Consider the following 12,476-nt stretch of genomic DNA (forward strand, 5'->3'; position numbering starts at 1 on the left):
GGCAGAGAGAAACTTTGAAGAGAGAAAAGTCTCTCTTAGATTAGATGAAGCTTTAACAAAGACTTGAGGGGAATGGGGAGAGTTGGAGCAAAATATGGATGAAACAGCAGATTATCAGCGTTAATGTGTGAGTGGATAGACACTGCAGCAGTCTGTGGCAGTTAACTCACATAAACACGCCATCTTTAAAGATGCTATGAGGAGGATCTTTTTTAATGTGACTGCAGCACCACCTTGTGGTCTGGAGTCTCACCACACTGTCGTAAAGACGTGTGTTTGTTTAGGAGCAAATTTTCTTTGTTCAAGTCAACTTTTTACCGGTTACAACACAACAAGGTAAGCTATTTATCAGTACAGTTATGTAGCGCTGTTGTTTGAATTATGACAGCAAGCAAACAAGTTTGTACCGTACGTCAGTAGCCGGCTATATGTAGCGCTAATAGCAGCCGGTGCTATGACATATCCGTAGGCTAACGTGACACAAGCTAAGTGTCAGTTCGTACAGTAGTTAAGTAGCCGTTCAAACGTAGCGCTACTGACAGCCTGATGTTTGAAAACAGGGGTTCCCAAACCTTACTATGCCAAGGCCCTACAAACAGGTAAGCTTCTGGCTGGGGACCCCCTTTGGAAACCAACGACTATGCTTCAAAATATGTCAAGAAATATCAACATTGAGAAAGTTTTTCTAACGTTTATTCACTTTTCGTTGGTCATTAGACAAGGGAAGAGCCTCAAAGTGGAGTCAATTTTTTTGATAGCTTAATAACAGGCTCAAACCACCAGGTCAACACTGATCATGACATTGTCATGTAGCATCCGTCACATGAGGTGTGGTTAGGTACAATCAGAAACTTGAGATTCCAACAATTATGGCGCTTTACGTGTTGCGTGTTGAGCACAAAATTTTATCCAAAAAAAAATTAGTTCATATTTTTTCCCTTCCCAACAATTGTGTGAGGCCCCCCTAGTACCCCATGGTGCCCCCCAGGGGGCCCCAGCCCCCACTTTGAAAAACCACTGCCCTAAGACATGTCTGTAACATAACCTCACTCTTCATTTTATGAAGAATGTTATCACAAACAGTTTAGCTCCTGTGTTAGCCTTTAGCTCGTGCTCTATTACTCTCCTGTTTCTCTTTCTTCTGCTCTTCTGTCCTTTTTCTGTCTGACAGTTAGGCTCCAGTGTCCACCATCACTACAAAATTAGTCACAGAAATCATTTTCAGCAGATAAAAAAGCACAGATCTCTCTTCTCATTTTAAAAATTTGTAAGTGGATAAAAATCAGGCATATATCCAGAAGGGAGACTTTTTCAAGATCACTTAGAAACTCCCCACAGTCCCTTAAAACATGGTTTGGAACATACTCGTTTGCCGTCGAATATCGACGACTTGCGCACAAAAAAGACTCATTAGGAAAATGTGAGAGCAGCGGCTTTGATCTCCTTGCTCAAACAGGAAAAGGACATTTCTGGAATGAAGTAGAAAAGATGAAAGAGGGGGGACAAAAAGGGCAGATATTCAGAGGGAGAGATGGCAGTGAGTCAGCAATCACACGCTTCAAATGAAGTGGGAACTGTAAACAGGAGTAATCCTCAGAGATGCACAAACACACACACATTTACACTCCTGTAGAGCCCCCGCAAGATGTGTTTGTGTTTCCCAGAGAGGCTGTGAGTGTTTCTGATGGCATTGACAATAAATCAGGGTGTTCTTGAGATCAAGATTATCGTGCTGTTGAGGAAACTTGATGGCGCTGAGTCAGACGAAAAGGAAATGTTAAATTTGTGTCAACCTGTCCAGACTCTGAGGCGCTGTCAAACATTGAGAAAAACAAAAAGAGGTGGATAAACCACGCAGATCTCAGGATGCAAAGTCCAGGCAGATTTATGCGCTCTGTCTCCATGCACAGCAGACAGTGTTTTACATAAGCACATGAAAAGTTCCTGCCAGGGCCAAGCAAAGTTCGACACTGATGGAGCTCTGACAGGCTCCTGCTTGAGGAGGGGGGAACCTGGAGGCGCCGACGGATAAAACGAATAAATCCACCTTATTCTGACAAAGACTAAACACACACACTAACACACACACACACACAGAACGCAAGCACCCCACAAATCCAAAGTGGCAGGTGAGACCGGGTGAAATGCCTCTCAGCGCACCATAGGTGACACTGTTGAACCGTGCAGAGAGGTGACGGAGGAATTAAGGGAGGAGGGATGAGAAACAGAGAGGTTTCAGACTGCAGGAGGATTTCGCTGAAATCTTGTTGAATTTTTATTTATTTATTTTTTCACACGCTATCATGTTGTTTTTGATGTCTGCAGACGCTGGAGACGTGCTCGTCCTATCATGCTTGAGCCACTGAGTCTGCAGTACTGGAAGTGACCATTAGGGGGCAGTATAACGCTGGATAAGCAGTGAGGAATCCTCCACTGTACAGATGTAGCTTCTTTCTCTGTATATTAGAGACATTATGTCCTTGAATATGCAGCATACTCAGTCACAGTTTAGATAATTGTGCATTTTTTAGAAAAAGGGACATTTAAAGTCTGTTTTTCCACTTTAATCCTTTGGGATTTTGAGAAAGCAGCCTGATAATTCAAGATGATTCAAAGCAAAGGCTTACATATTGTAAAATCTCCTTCCTACAAAGAGCTAATGAAGCTCTTCCAGCTCCTGACGTCTCGTCCTGTTTACATTTGTGCAGACCCCCCTCCTCCCATTAGTCTGTGCTCTGCTGCTCCTAAATCATTCATTAACTCCAAGGAGATTGCAGCTCACTCTTCCACTCGTAGTTTAAGCTGTTAAAACTTTCATAGCAGCTCTTTCTTTCCATTTTCCAAAAAGTGATTCGACATAAGCGCGACGTGGGCCCAAACTGAGGCGAGGGGAGCGGCTCCTTCAGCGTCCATAATACATGAAGCTTCTCATAATGCTGATTTATTTTAGTGATTGTTAAAAATGAGGGCTCTACCCTGAGTTTCTCCTTCTAATGTTTTGCTATTAAAACCTCCATAATATCTGCTTTATTCCCTCCTTCAGGGGGAGACTTTTATTGCACTAAGCTGTTCATCAAAATGAATATTCAACCGAACCATCGCCTGACAAATTGAGCTGAAAAAGTTCGACTTCCTCACTGGCAGCAAGGAGCACTTTCAGTGCCAGATCTCTCCTGGTAAATGATGTGACAAGAAAGCACTCAAAAAAAGATTATAATAAGCAGCCAAAAGCTATTCCACCCCCACCCACCCTCCTTTAAAAACACATCTGAGTGGGCGGAGGGCTCCATTCGGCGAGCTGACATGAGCGGCTGTGGCAGTCCACGGAGCAGAACTGAGAAGTAGGTCATCCCCGTTGACCTGGCTCGTACAATCAGCATACACTCCGTCTGCGTTTGTGTGTGACGGTATGATTGTGCTGTTCCAATTCCCTCTCAACTCGCAGGAGGCGGAAAAATAGCAAACACACACAGGGAAAAACGTTGGGAGTAAGTGAAAGAGGGCAAAGCATCTGAGGCAGAGTGTAAACATGATGATATCTGTCTGTCAGGGTTCTGTTATGGCCAGTTTTAAGGCCTGTGTGGTGAGAATTAGAAATATTTACGTGTTCACAAGGGTGTCGTAAATAACCCTCATCATTATACTGCTTCACATCCATCAGATTCTTAAACAACCCTGGAAAGAAAAAAAAATGTTTGGGCTCAGACTTGGTATTGTCCACTTATTTAGCTGGCCTCAAGTGGTCACTTGAGAAACTGCAGCTGTTTTTTATTTATTTGCTAGTTAGTAGTTGGCTGCAGGGGCAGAGTTAGGGGGTAGCTGCTTGGGCTCAAGCCCTGCATGTTTTCTGATAAAATCTTAATTTTACTTTTAAGGGGTAACAGAAGTAACTTGCGATTCTGGAGTCCAACAGAGAGGCAGCAACTGCATAATGTAGCATGCGTACAGCCTGTCTGAGCTGGTAGACTGATGTGAACATGGATATGAGGAAGTTTCTAAAAAGTTTTTCTATTATTACGTATTTGTTCTAAATATTTTTTATTCAGTCAAACTTTGTAGCCCTCTTGTTTTATTTTTTATGCCTTCAGTGGATTGGAGGAGTATTCCCTGAACCAGTGATCTGAGGTGACTTCAATTAGCAGCTGACTATGTTGATATTGTTGGTAACGTTGAATGATGGTGTTATTTTGCTTCATTAAAGCATATTAATTTTTAAGGGTAATCCATGTTCTTTTTGTTTTGCTTTGTCTGTCAGAATTTGAAGGTTGAGATTCCATATCTTTGTGTCTTTTTTTCTTTTTAAAGCATTAATTTTTTTGTTCATGCCAAAAAAATCAATCACACATCTGGGCTAAGCCTCGGATCTTCTTAAATCCTAAATCCGCCCCTGGCTGGCTGCATGTGTCACGGAAAAGTCATGAATTTAGTTTTTCTAAGATGAATATGGACAAATTTATTCTGACTATTTGGAGGACAGGAGAGTAGGCTCTGAAAAAGGATAAAGATTGTCTCTGATTTTAGAGGACAGAAAAAAATGCAAATTTAACTTTTGAAAACCAAAAGTATTAAAAATATATAAATAAAATAATAATAATAATAATAATAATAATAATAATAATAATAATAATAATAATAATAATAATAATTCAAACATAAAGTAAAAAAAAAAAATCACACATGTAGTCAAAGAATAGTAGTGGGCGGGGCATCCGGTAGACTGTTGGTGTCCCGGTGTAAACCATAGAGTAAACAGAGTTCACCGGACTATAAACAGTGACGCACTGACTAAAAGATAGGGAGACGGGAACAAAATTAACATTTTTATGCTGAATTATAGATAAGTATGCATTAACTCTGCAGTATTATTGCTTGAAGTACCTGAACCAATCACAAGGACAGATTCTGCGGCACGCGACGCTGACAGCGCTCGCGCGAGCTTGTGTTGAGGCTTCAACGAAGGTGTGTCAGTCATTTTATTGCGTTCTTCAGCTTTGTTTATAAGTATTTCTTTAACTTAACCGACGTTTGTCAACATGCGCTGTAGCTGTGAGGGATTTTTGTTCATTTTGTGACTAAGTTTTCATAATTTAGCGCAGTTCTGATGTTGTACAGCGCGCTGGCTGTACCGCGAGTACCGCGCAGCAGTAACGGGAATACGCACTTCTTCACCTACGCAGTTTTAATTTGACGTTTGTGCACCACTGTGAAGTTACTGTACATGGAGCAGCTCGTTGTCTGCACACAAACTCCTCCTTCCATCAGCAGCAGATGAACCGTCAGCTTGAAAACGTCACGCAGGTAGGACTCAATACGTACAGTGAAGTGTTGTTGTTTTCTATGACGCAGTTAAATATGTTGAGGCTCTGCAGTGCTTTAATTCGTGTTGTCACGTCAGTTACTGTAGCTTTGCACTGTTCTTTCTCTCAACTTGAACGCTGTAATTTGCTCTGTGGCTCTTTGAATTTCACATTTGATATAATGGAGTTTGTTAAAATTCCCTTTAGCTTTACAGTTCTCTTATTATTCAGCTTGGCTTAATGCAGCCCTTTTGATATTCTATCTACTAATGTGCTGTTATTAGGCCTGAGGGATGCATTCAATAATTTGATATTTTTTGCTGCATGAATATGTGACTTTGTCAACTGGCTACAAAACTTTACAGGCTTTTTTTTTCTTTAACTTCTGGAATATATTGAAGTATTGGTTTGACTTTGGGTAGCTAATTTAAGTTGTAAATGAAAGAATAGGAAAAACTATGAATATTTATAATAAAAAAATGTGAAAAATAATGAATAGATAAATAAAAAAATATTTTAAAAAATAAAAAATATAATAACATTATAATGTGATAACAAAATTATAGAAAAAAATGTGGGAAAAAATACAATTTATGCATAGGGAGATCTAAGAAGTGAATTTAATGTATATTTTGTAGGGTAAAAATTTAGGCTTTAACAGGTAGAGTAAATTTCTTAAAACTGCTGCTTGTGACTTTTATCATATTTGAAATGCTCTTGAGCTCAGTGCTTTTTTTCAAGCTGTTTCTTTAAAATTTGTGAGTTTTGGAGTAACATATCGTCTGTGATTGCAAACTTTAGCTCATAAACACCAGGATCTGCAGCAGTCAGCTCCATGTGTTCTCTATAAGGGCCTTTCCTTTCTCTATATACACACATAACGTCATCTCAAACCGTGTTCACCTCAATCTGTCGAAGAATTTTTGCAAAGATCCACCCTCTCCCGCTTACGGGATTTCGGATTCAAAACAACCATAATCTGCTTTCATGGCACACGATGACGGATTAACCTCTGACCCCCGGGGGAGTCAGCGAGAACAAGTTGTCTTTCCAGGGTCATGCCTCCTGCACCAAGGTCGAAGTATATTGTACAGATTGATTTTATTTGCTTAAAAGGATTATGTCTGGGTCCATGCGCTGTATGGATGTGTGGTGCAGGAGTGTAGCTGAGATGTTTCTTGGCCATTGCTGAGCACAGTCAAAATATTTCCCCACAATGCTAAATATTTGTCTCGGGTATTTCTTGTAGGAAGCTGGCTACGTGATAAATCACACACTGCACGAGCAGGGAGCGCGTTTATTTTTTGTCGTGTGCAGGTGCAGGAGAGTCCAAACCCTCCTCGCATCCTTCCTTCTCATCTTCCCTCCTCCTTCCCTTCAAATTCCCCTCAGCTGTTCAGCACGAGGCAGCTTTCTCTGTAAGTTAGCACAAACTGTTGCCACACACACACACACACATAGCGTCTTTGTCTGACTCCAGACACCATGCCATGTTGATCCCTAATCCGCTTCCTGCCACACTAGCCGTGACCAATCAGGGCCTTTTATGTTCTGAAGCGGTCAGTCACACCTAACAGGATTGGCTAGTCATAGTCAGGGATGCCGAGGCTATTAGTGATTATCATAAAGGCTGACATTTGTGATTGTGGGTTTTTGTGTTTGTGTGTGTTTGTGTGTGTGTGTTGCAGGGTCTGTCTGCTTGTGTGACCCAGATTGCGTAAAGTGGCGCATGTGAAATTGGATGTGATGTTCGGGGGGCAGAGATTACGCGAGGGCAAAAACAAGTCTGGTGATGTCAAGGGCATATTTTATCTGGCTAAATCCCACCTTTAAAATAATCTAGTTTCCCCTGACTAAGACAACAACATTGGATGAGGAAGTTTGATGAAACAGAGGTTACTCCCTAAAGTGCCAAATTATCCCTGCAGCTCTGATTGGATAATGAAATGTTTGCAGCATGAAAGCATCCCCAGGGAAGAGCTTCAGATGCTAGTTTATGCATGTATGAACACAGCGCTAAATGAAAGCATGGAGCATCTGCTCTGCACAGGAAGAGAAGTCATCAAAAGTTTCATTTTTTATCACCAAATCCAGAGGCTTTTCTGGAATGTTGCATGTGACCTCAGGTTAACCCTGAACATGCCTGCCATGACCTCAGATCACACACCACCTCTCATGTCATAACACCTATCATACACACAGCTCTGCAATCTGCTTACAATTACACATACTTCTGAAGTGTTTGCTGTGTGACTCTGCAGCTCTGCTCCCGCCCTGAGTGAGGCTTGACGTGAACCAAATGGAAGGAATGTCAAAAAAAGAAAAAATGATGATATTGAACCCAGAAGGCCTCTCTGGTGGCAAATATTTAAAAATGACGTGATCTGACTCCTTAAACATCTGCAGGTCTGCCGGAGATTAAGCCAAAAAAAAAAAGCCTTGATGCATATCGGATGGCCGCGACATATCTGCAGACTCTCGCTCTGAGGAGCAGAATTAATTAAACGCTGGCTCTGCACGACACCTGTGAGAGGTTGTTTATCAGGCAGCACACTCGGGGAATCAGAGGGTGTTATGAAAGGATAAACTCAAAAAGGTTACAGTGAGTTCAGTCACTGCTGAGGACGGTTTCATCTGATGGGCCTTGTAGAAAGAAACAGTTTTGTTTATGTTGCCTTTTTTTCTTTTTTACTTTAATTGCTACAACTGCTGCTGCTAGCCTGTTAGCCCCAGTTCTGACTGGGCAAATATCTATAGCTGTGAATATGTAGGTGACACCTGGTGTGGCCAACTTTTAATTTAAGGGTGGGCAATGCCACCCCTGACTGCACCTTTGGACACACCCCTGTCTTTGACTGCACATGTTGCTGCCACACTTGTTTTACTTAAAGATTGAACATGCCTGATCTATCCAAGCCAAATCTCCTCTCTTGTGTCCCTTCTTCTTGCCGATTTATGAATAAGATTGAAGAAGGTCAGTGTGTTAAAATGTAGGGTATCCCTTTATATTGAGGTCCTGTAATAAGCATTAATAAGACCTTTGTAAGTACTTATAAGATGCTTATTGACATTATTATTTGTTTATAAGACTATATAACTGCTTAATACGTGTTTAATAAGGTCATTGTAAGGGTAAGGCATGAGGCCCTACAGGTTAGGTTTAGGCATGGGCCCTCGAATGGTTAGGTTTAGGCATGGGGCCTCCAATGGTTAGGTTTAGGCATGGGGCCCTGAATGGTTAGGTTTCGGGGAAGGGCTGGGGTAGGGCTCATGACAGACAAAAGCAGAAGACAAAGAACAAAGAGGGTTAGGGTTAGGGTTAGGTTCCATATACCTTATAGATTAAGTTGTCTTGTATTAACTATTACAATGACCTTATTAAACACTTATTAAGCAGTTATATAGTCTTGTAAACAAATAATCATGTGAATAAGCATCTTGTAAGTACTTACAAGGGTCTTGTTAATGTTTATTACAGAACCTTAATATAAAGCGTTACCAAATGTAGTATGAGTTTTGGTAACACATTAGTAAAACCCTCCCACTAAAGAGGATCCGGACTGCTGCAGAAAGTTGTGCAAAGTTGAGTGACCACTTATCCCCTCCACAAGCTGTGAAGTCTCACTGCACCGATTGTCCTTATTGTGAAAAGTTTCCATGGCAACATTAGGCTCTCATCTCATGGGCTGCTGATTAAAGAACGCGGCGGGGTGAATGAAATGAACTGAGCTGGAGAGAGGATAAAAAACTCTCTCAATCTGTCTTTGTCCTTTCTGAAGGATGTTTAGATAGCAATTAGCAGATTGGCCCTGGAGCGTGTGAAGTGACTGCTGACACTTTGAAGATGAAATTAACCAATTAGGAAGAGATATGAGTTATACCTCTTCGTTTTTATCCTGTAGGCGACGCTCTGGTGTGATAACGGGGTGATGTAGGTGGCAAACTTCTCCTGAGAGACTTTCTTCTTCCAGCAGCATGTTTGAGTGTTTTAATCAAGCAGGAGAGCACCTTCCCCTCCCACAAACAAAGTGACAGATGTGGCCCCACGCAGGAAGAGGAACGACAATACCGCCCGCGCTATATTTATCTGCTCGGTTCCCACAGTCAATCACAGCCGAGGCTGACAAAACAAGGAGTATCTGAGAGCCGAGATGCTTTTTTCTCAAGGCCGCCCGAGCTGACAATGCGACTGAAACGTGTCGGGGGAAACAGGAAAAGAAACAATAACAACGCTATTGTTGCTATAATGGTCTGCATCGTGACAGCATCAAGCTCAGCTTCAGACAAAGCCTTTTTCCTCTGAGGGTATCAAACTCACATTCAGCTCCTCTTTAGTCATATCTGATTGTTTCAGAGCAAAGTTTCAGCCTGGCCTCAAACTTTTAAATTCAATCAAGATGCTGCAAAAGTCCTGCCGTCACCACACACTTCCCTTCCTTCCTCGAGTTCCCCTTTTTCTCGCCCACTAGACCTGGATTTCCTTGATCCCCGTGACCCCCGTAGCAGGTGAGAAGGATCAGTCGTAGCACAGAGCCTGTGGCAGCCAGCTGTCACACATACACGCTTTAGCACACACCACACGCATGCACACTTAGACACACATGAGCAGAGATGCAGCACACCACACGGGGAACGCTGTGAAATCTGCTCTCAGGGCGACACGGGGAACAGTGTGAACCCTGCGACAGCACAGAACACACTCCTGCACGTCCTGATGCTACCTAGCTAGCGCTCAGGAGCCACTCGCACTCTTTGAGCACTCACACACTTTTGAAGCATCCCTCAAGGCGCTGTCTCCTGTCTTTACGCTTCTTGGGCTTCAAGCAAAGCACCAAAAACACACAGTGGCTCTGAAATTGGGTCACACAAAACAGACTCTTACATGCCATGTAACCCCACCCTCACACATGTGCACACAAACATCCAGTCCTAAGAGGAGAATCAAAAATCTGGATGTACTTTTTAATAAATTTAGCTTGATGTCAGGGTTAGAAAAGTTGATCTTGGAGTTTTCTTGGAGCATGACACAGATGGCTCCACCACAGACATTGGCTGCCTCCTGAAGCCACTGCTCTATCATTATCATTCCTGTAATACTGGCACTCCACGCTCCTACTCCTTATTTCCACTGAGGACACAGTCAGAGCGGAGACGGAGGGGTGGGGGGAAGCATGCAGGAACCCCCTCGGGACTCACAGACTTAAGTAAACTAAGAGGGGTACTAAGTCCCACGAGACACGCTCCTCAGCACACATAGCAAACATCACTCCTCCTCCTCCTGCTTCTTCGTCTCCTTACCTTCCACATGATTAAAATCCCATCATTCACAAACAAAGTGAAAAAGAGAGGAAGAGAAGGAGGTGGAGGGAGAGGACGGAGGCTATCTTTGGCTCCTTCTCTCCTCTGTGGGACGCAGTAAAAGCAGCAGGAGCGGGAGACGCGGCGTCAGCAGCAGCGGCAGTGGCGAGCGGCGGACTTGGATATCTCTCCGGCTCTGTGTCATCACCTCTCATGACATGTTTCCTCCCCTGCCTGTGTAAGCCTTTCCATCCTGACCCGGCACAGAGTGAGGGAGAGAAACCAGTGCACCGCCCCCCTGCTCTCCCTCCTCCTCCTCCTCTGTGTCCATCCCTCCCTCTTCTGTCTCTCTGTATTCAAATCTGCCAGTGGGTTCTAAGTTGGCCAATCACTGGCGCCTTGGGGGCGGAGTCTGTGAGTTAGATGTGTCATCAGGGGGCTGACCATATGCGCATGTCTGGCCCCTCATTATGTGATGCTAGCATGTTGAAACATGTAGTTTACATGTTAAAGATTTGGTCTCTTTATTGTCATTAATTTTATTACTTTACTTTCTCTGCAGATTTGGCCACTAGAGGCACTGTTGAGCTACTTAAAAAAACAATAAGTCACAGGAGCTTTAATTGTTGCAGTTGAGATGTGCACATGCGCACGTGGTTTTGGTGCTGTTTTGTCCAAGGTCTTCAAAATGACCTCCCCAGATAAAGTCTGCTCACGTGCCGGGGATATTTCCCCCTCCACCTCCAATCCCTTTCCTAATCCAGACTCTATGAGCCCGTACGACTGTGAAATTTCTTGTTAGTTCTGAGAGCCTTCGTCAAAGTATGGCTCTGACTCAGTCAGTAATAATGCTGCCTGGTATTTATTACCCACACTGGAGCTGTGACATCCACCATGACTGAGTGTGTGTCTGTTTCATTGAGGAGACAGCTGCTGTGTTTGGATGTTTCCAAAGAGCAGTTAAAGAAACATGAAGTAAATCTGAATATGCAGCATGTTTCTCTTGAGAGTTGCTGCTTGATTGTTTGATATTTTTCTGTTATTGCAGATTTTTCTCATTCAAAGCCCACAAAACAAATGAGGGATTGTTCTCGTGATGTTTCTGACAGGCTTTGAATTAAAACATCTGTGCTGGAAGAGTGTAGTTAGCTGGCATTAGCTTGTGTTGGTTTAATGAGACTCTAGGGTTTTTATAACTGCCCATAGATTAAGCTTTGTAGGTTTGAGGCAAGGCGAGTTTATTAGTAGAGCACAATTCATACACAAAGCAATTCAAAGTGCTTTACAGCTGAAATAAAATCATATTGCAGTGTCTGTGTCTGCCTCGACCCCCTCCTCTGCCTGTATGTTGATGTTTTGGTAGTGTTGTTTCTAGGTAGAGAGTAAACGTGGTTGCCTCAGCCAATCACAGCACACAAGTGAATTTGCGTGTTGATAATAGCAAGTGGAAGAAGCTATCCTGAGTGGCTACGATAGCAGATTTAGCATGGAAGAACAGGTAACTAGGTATGTGTCAAATACCTGTGATTTGCTTGTGCTAACATGCTAAGTCAGGTGCACGCCTCTCAAGTCTCTCCAAGGTAGAAACGTGATGCTACAGGTGGTTACTGGGCTAGTGAGTGTGTTCACGTAGTCACAGTCAGAGGCTGTGGGTGTGTGCTGCTGCTGGCACTGAGCCAAGGAGGAGGAGCCCAGTTTGAATGTTGTGTTTGCTAACAAGTAATGAAAATTCCTACAGATCCTACATTTGATTATATTAAAAAGTAAGGAGTGTGGATAAAATACTTTTATTTGTCCTATGCAAAGCTAAAAAGAAATGTTTCAGTCTGGATTTGAACATTGTCAGAGTTGAGGCCTGTTTCACATCTTCTGGAAGACTCT

At 42.8% G+C, this 12,476-nt stretch overlaps 1 protein-coding gene across 2 annotated transcripts in view; it reads right to left on the reverse strand.

Annotated features, from left to right (window-relative positions):
- LOC141786098 (E3 ubiquitin-protein ligase Midline-1-like) overlaps window positions 1-12,476 on the reverse strand; it is a 50,386-nt gene that overhangs the window by 24,444 nt on the left and 13,466 nt on the right. Inside the window, exon 1 of one of the 2 annotated variants that reach the window (XM_074664820.1) lies at window positions 10,596-10,887. The exons of the other annotated variant lie outside the window; for it this stretch is intronic. The gene's annotated coding sequence lies outside the window, so the exon portion shown is untranslated. Of the gene's footprint in view, window positions 1-10,595; window positions 10,888-12,476 lie in introns of those variants that run through there. 2 annotated transcript variants of the gene reach the window in all.

The sequence above is a fragment of the Halichoeres trimaculatus genome, unplaced genomic scaffold, assembly GCF_033239565.1.
Source record: "Halichoeres trimaculatus isolate MK-OKI-2021-1 unplaced genomic scaffold, fHalTri1.1 fHalTri1_scaffold_24, whole genome shotgun sequence".
NCBI lineage: Eukaryota > Metazoa > Chordata > Actinopteri > Labriformes > Labridae > Halichoeres > Halichoeres trimaculatus.